General features: G+C 37.9%; 1 long non-coding RNA gene across 1 annotated transcript; it reads left to right on the top strand.

The window, feature by feature from the left end:
- The first annotated feature begins 4,292 nt into the window (after positions 1-4,292).
- LOC122444342 lies at positions 4,293-6,426 on the top strand. Its single transcript, XR_006270195.1, has 3 exons — positions 4,293-4,471; positions 4,789-4,900; positions 6,177-6,426. It is a non-coding gene; the product is annotated as an uncharacterized LOC122444342 (long non-coding RNA).
- The last annotated feature ends 481 nt before the right edge of the window (positions 6,427-6,907 follow it).

Consider the following 6,907-nt stretch of genomic DNA (forward strand, 5'->3'; position numbering starts at 1 on the left):
AGATGGGTAATGGTCTCTTGTGGTTTTAATTTGCATTTCCCTAATGACTAACATTGAGCAGTTTTTCATATGCTAATCTGTCATCTGTTTTCTCACTTAAAAGTTCCAGAAGGCTTTTGTAAATTCCTTGAGGTTTTCTTTGTAGACAATCATGTCATCTCCGAATAGGGACAGTTTTTGTTCTTCCTAAGTGGTATGCTTCTTATTTCTTTTCCTTACCTTATTGCACTTAGTACATCTCCAGTGTGATACCACACAGGAGTGGTGAGAGCAAATGTGCCTGCTACTGATCTGAGGATGAAAACATTCAGTCTTGCACCACTAAGTATCTTGCACTAACTAGATTTCCTTGTAGGCAGTCTCTAAGATGGCCCTCAATGATCTCTGCCTCATGGTATTCATGCCCTTCCATTCAGTGTAGGCTTGACCTGGTGACTCGCTTCTAAGGAATAAAATATGTTTAAAGTAATGGCATATCATTTCTGAGATCAGGTTACAAACAGACTATGACTTCTGCCTTGAGTTTTCTCTTGTACTCTCTCACTCACTTCCTCTGAGGGAATCCAGATGCCATGTTGTGAACTGCCCTATGGCAAGGAATTGAGGAGACCAACAGCCAAGAAGACAGTAGGCACTCAATCCAGCATTCTGTGAGGAACTGGATCCTGCCAACCATCTTGTGAATGAGCTTGGAGGTGGATCTCCCTACCGCCATCCCCACTCCAGTAAGCCTACAGATGACATTGTAGCCTCAGCAGACAATGTAAGTTCACTTTTGTGAGAGGCTTTGGTTTAGAGGCACCAGCTAAGTCATACCCAGATTCCTAACCTCCAGAAACTGTGAGACAATAGTTGTTTGGTACATATGTTTGGGGGTTGTTACACAGCAGTAAAGAACTAACAGAGAAGCTATTTATCAGATTGGGAAAAATTTTTTAATTGCAATTGGCTAAAAGGTGTTTTTTGTTTGTTTTGTTTTAATAATGTATGGTGAATTCTGTCAAATACTTTTCTGCATCTATTGAAATAATAATATGATTTTTCTTGCTTAGTCTCTTGATATAGTGAATTACTTTGATTTTAAAATGTTGAATCAACCTTATGTTCCTGGGATAAAACAAGCTTGGTTATAGTGTTCTATCACCTTGATGCATCCCTGGAGTTTACTAATAATATTTTATTAAGAATTTTTTCCTTGTTTCTGAGAGATATCTGTCGTTTTATTTTCATCTTTTTGTCTGTTTGGGTATCAAGGTAATGCTGATTTTATAAAATAGGTTGGCAAGTGTTTCTTTGTCTTATGGAGAAGTTTATATTAAATTGGTATTATTTAGTTCTTAAACGTTTGGTAGAATTTGCTAGTAGAGTCACTTGGAATTTTCATTGCTGAAATGTTTTTCATTACAAATTTTACTTCCTTATTAAAATATAGTACTATTCAGATGAGAGTTTGATCCTTCGGTCAGCAAGATCCCCTGGAGGAGGGCATGGCAACTCATTTCAGTAATCTTGCCTGGAGAATCCCATGGACAGAGGAACTTGGTGGGCAACAGTTCAAAAGGCCGCAAAGAGTCGAACATGACTGAGCAACTTAGCATGCATTATTCAGGATATCTGTTTCTTCTTGAGTGAGCTTTGAGAGTTTATGTCTTGTTTGTTTCATGTAGATATTTGAATTTATGGGCATAAAGTTGCTCTTATATAATAGCATTACATTATTATCCTTTATATAGTAGTGTTCTCTCTGTAATTACAAAATTTTTTTTTCTATTTTTTGACCATGGCTTGAAGTATGAGGGATCTTAATTCCCTGACCAATAATTGAACATCTGCCTCATGCAATGGAAACTCAGCATCCTAACCATTGGGCCACCAGGGAAGTTCTTGTCATTTTTTATATTAGTAATTTGAGGGGTTTCTTTTTCCCTTCTTATTCCTGATCAGTTGACAAAGGCTTGTCAGTTTTATTGATTTTTAAAAAGAAACAGCTTTTGATTTAATTGACTTCTATTCTCTTTCAATTTCATTGATTTCATCTCTTTTATTATTTTCTTCCTTCTCTTTGCTTTGCTTTTAGCTGTTTTTTTCTAGTTTTCTAAGATGAAAGCTTAAATCACTAATTTTTAGATCTTTCTTTTCTAATATAAGCCTTTAATGCCATAACTTTTCCTCTAAGCAAGACTTTATATGCATCCCTGGCATCTTAATATGTTGTAGTTTCATTTTCTTTCAGCTCAAGATATTTTATAATTCCCCTCATGACTTCCTATTTGATCCATGGGTTATTTTGAACTGTGTTGTTTAATTTCCAAGCTTTTTTTTTTTTTTAAGAGATTTTCCAGATGTCTTTCTGCTGTTGATTTCTAGTTTAATTTGGTTGCTTTCATAGAAATCCTTTTGTGTGATTTAAATTCTTTGAAATGTGTTGAGGTTTGTTTTAAGGCCCAGAATATGGTCTATGTTGGTGAATGTTTCTATTTGACAATTTGAAAAATTATTTTTAAATGAGGTGGAAAAAGTTAATGTGAATTTCTCCAGAGCTACCTTGTCTGAAGTTCATTCCAGGCTAGTCTGGAAAATTAATTTACAGACTTCACAAGGTTCAGTACCCAAGGAGCCTGGAGTGTTGCCAAGCCCAGAAGTGAAGTAGGGAGCAAGCATACAGTTATTTAAGCCTAACTAAGCAGTGAACCAGAAAGCTGGTGGGATCTGCAGCTATACCAGCTGTTGTATTTGGAGGAAGTTGGAGCAAAATACAAGAGAACAACATGAAAGGGAGACAAACAGTTGATGCCACCATTTGGCCCAAAATGGAGGGATAATATGACCTCTACACCATCAAATTGCAGAGTCCTTTCAGCTGGCAAGATTGAAATTGGTTTTGATATTGAAGAATTATAGCTTCTCAGATGGCGCAGTAGTAAAGAATCCACCTGTCTATGCAAGAGATGTCAGTTCAATCCCTGGGTTGGGAAGATCCCCTGGAGTAGGAAATGGCAACCCACTCCAGTTTCTTGCCTGAAAAGTCCCAGAAGAGGGGCCTGGGGAGCCTGGCAGGCTACAGTCCATAGGGTCACAAAGAGCTGGACACGACTGAGCACACACATCAAAGAATTATAACTCCCAGGAAGCAGGGTTTCTGGGAGGGTAAGACATAGTGTGATATGTGAGTTCTTTTTCTCAAGCAAGTGCAAAGAACAGTGAAACAACATTATTATTTTCTATTTATAGCGATCTTTGATTTGCACTGCATAATTAGAATACTTCAGTGCAATGGATAACACAAACAGTACTGTGGTGTTTTAATCATTTAACGAAGCAATAAACATTCAGTAGAGTAATGCATGGTAAAAGAAAAAGCCTGGGATTTGGAGTCAGAAGACCAGGATTTCTACCTTCTTACTGGTGTTTGATTTTGTGCAAGATAATTACTATTGGCCAAACAACAACAGCAATAATTATTTAACTAGTACTTACTTCGTGGCAGGCATTGTGCTAAGATTGTGAATGAGCCTTCCAACAGCCCTAGGAGATGAGCATCAATATTATCCTGGGTTTCAGGTGAGGAAAATGAGTCTCAGAATGGCTAAGTCTCATGTTTCAGGACACAAAACTAGTGAATTGTGATGTGAGGATTAGAATGAAGGCAGTCTGACTCCAGAACCTTTGCTCCTAACCCTTTTGCAAATACACCTCATACAATAGGAGTGGTTGTCAGGATTCTTGAGTTAATATATAGGACATTGGGAGTTGACACAAGTACTTAATGCAAGGTTAAAAACCTTTCTTTTTTCAAAGTTGCCAGGAAGGTAAGTTTTGTCATTATGCTTCCTTATCACAGTGGCTCAGCAACTTCCTCTGTGTGCAGCTCTCAGTTCCGAAGCAGACCTTGGTGAAGTCGAGCAGAATGCTGAGGCCTCATCTGAGTGCCAAAACCAGGGCAAGGCTTCAGGCTTTTTCCTCCTCACTTATGTTTGCTGTAAGGGAAGGGAGCTTAGTCACTGTGATCTTCAAATGACATGGTACAGCCACCTGAGGAACTTTGAACTTACTTTCTCTGCTTTACATGGATTTAGAAATGGTTTCCAGGGCGCATACAGGAAAGTTAAAAACTATCCTTTGGGGTACTGCTGTTTCAGGCTCAATATTCACATTATCTCTAATCTTTATAATAGTCTTCTGTGATTGGATTTGTTAATTGGTCAGAATTATTAACCATGAATACGCCATTTTACTAAAGAAGATGCTGAGGCTCTGAGAGATTGGTCCACATAGACGAAGCCACCCAGCTATCCAGGGCTGATGGCAGGTTTCAAACCCAACTCTTACCTGTTTTCAGAGCTCACTCTCTGGCACTGGAAAATGGAGTTTCAACTTGTGAACACAAGAACATCTTGTGAACAACCTGAAGAGAAGCCAGGTGTCAGCCAGTTCTTCCTGACCAATCACTGCTTAAACATTACAAAACCAGGTAGGTAAATAACTTTCCCTTTTATCTGGAGATAGCAAAGGAGAATCAGTGTAAATGCTGGAAAATCAATTTAAATAAAATAAAATCCTATCATTCTTGACTTTCTATATAGGCACAACCAACAATAGAATAAAATGTTTTCATCCCTAATCAACACAACCTTAGTTATTTTGTGTGTACTTTCCCTTTAAATACTCACTGCATTTAATATATGATAAACCATTCTTTTAAAGCACCTCTTCTTCTGAAAACTTTCTTTGTTTCTGAGTCTACAATGTCAATACTTTTAGCAATGTCAATACTTTTTGCATTTTCAGATTTTAAAATAACCACCAGTACTTTGCCAACGAACTCAAATTCTGTGAGAGCTCAGCAATATTAACATGAAACCCTGGAGGGTTTATGTGGTTGGCTCTGGGCCACCAGCAGGTAAGATAATGTATAAGTGAGACTTCTTCAGGGACTGAGTCTCCAGGTTGCAAGGTATACATCTCTTTGCCACTTTGGACAGATGACTGCTAATCACACTTAATTATAGGCAATCTGTGGACATTTCTGGGTTTACATGATTTTTGAATCATTATATTCTAGGAAAAAGATAAATTTCCAAAAAATTTATGAGACAATAAATAAGAAAGAATATTAATTGCTTTCTGAACCTCAGCTTAAAGCTGTGACACAGAAATAGCTGTTTGGGAAGCAGACTTGTACTGGGGGCTGACCTGGGTCAGACACCACACTGGGTTCTGGAGGCTGAGAGGAGACTTCCTGGAGATCAAACACTGTCTCAACGCTCACAGCCACTCGCCTGCCTCTCCTGGCGAGCGGTCTTCCCTGGAGGAAAGGAGATATGAGAACTTGGAGGGCTGGAATTTGCATTGTACTTTTTTGCTTCTCAGAACACTTCACCAGGTTCTGTGGAGAGAGGGCACATCCAGCATTTGAGGAAACAGATACAGAAACTCTAAATGACTTTTTCCACAGTCAAAAACAAACCTGTTCTAGATAACAAACAGGCCTAGAACCTGGGTCTCAATTCTGAGTTGTATCCTTTCTATCATACTGTGGCTTCTAACAAGAATAGCTCTAATGACATGGTTAAAGAAATGTAAATCTGCCTTAAGAAAACCCAGTATCAAAACAAATATTCATGACTGAGACAAGGTGGAGGAAGGGGGCAGGAAGTAGAAACTATTTGCATTTAAAAAATATTCTTTAAGTGAGACTCTTTTCACAGCTTCTTTTAGAAGTGAATATATTTCTTGAATGGGGTTAATACTCTAAGTCTTCTCAGCTATCCCTTCTCTATAGAAACTTTATGATGCTTATTCATTGATGTCTAAATAACTCTTTGTACAAACACAAACCTCTGGCACCCTGGATACATTTTCCATGTCAACCTTTGAATTTTTAGGCGTTTATTGATCCAAAAGATCTGAATAGTTTCATAAAGTCACCTTTAAGCTGCATGCATGCCAAGGATTAAATGAAGATCATCGTTACGACCCACATGGGGAAGTCCTTTTCTTGTAAACAGCTTTCATAAGAATGGCTCATTGTCAAATATTAGTAGTGAGATATTATGGTGAGGCATCTAAAATGAATCCATGTGTAAATCCTTGTAAAAAAGATGAATTAACCAATATCCCCTCTAAATGATAAGAAATCTTTCCCCTCAAGCAGCAGTATATTAATTTTTCTACAGTATCATCTGACTTGATGCTCCCAGTAAGAGCATGAACTCTGGAGCCAGACTGCCTGGGATCAAATCCAGCTCTACTATGAACCATCTGTGAGGCAAGTTACTCAACTTCCTTAGGCTTCATTTGTGTCATCTGCCACATAGAAGTCAGATACTTCTTAAAGCTGTGAATATTAAATGAAAGCTATAACCATGCTGGCTTTAATTATTACTGTTACGATACTAATAATCTCTGTGTACTGTTTTCAGGTGGGAATTCATTTACATTAAACCGTATTCAATATTGAAAACATATGTAAATTTAGACTCACTTAACCACTTGCCAATCAAGGAAAAACATGTTTCTTTCTTCACTCAGAGAACTAAGCAACATTCCCAGGGGTTTCCACTTAGGAAGCCAAGTACTTCCCAGTGGCAGAGCACACTCTTCCCACTACATTATGCTGCCCTTGGGATGATCTCTAAGAAAGGAGCATGTGATGAACCAAGACGAACCAGACCTGGCTCATCTCTAGGTTCTATGCTTTTTTGGTTGTGCGAAACCAGGAAAATTACTTCGTGTATTGGTCTGGGATTTTTTTTTAAGTTTCTTTTTAATTAACCTTTCTAATTTCAGATAATTGTAGTTTCACATGCAGTTGTACGAAATAACAGAGATCTCATAAAAATTTCCACCCAGTTTCCTCCAATAATAACCTCTTGCAAAACTATAATACAGTAAGCTGGATATTCAC

Source organism: Cervus canadensis, chromosome 6 (genome assembly GCF_019320065.1).
Source record: "Cervus canadensis isolate Bull #8, Minnesota chromosome 6, ASM1932006v1, whole genome shotgun sequence".
Taxonomy (NCBI): domain Eukaryota; kingdom Metazoa; phylum Chordata; class Mammalia; order Artiodactyla; family Cervidae; genus Cervus; species Cervus canadensis.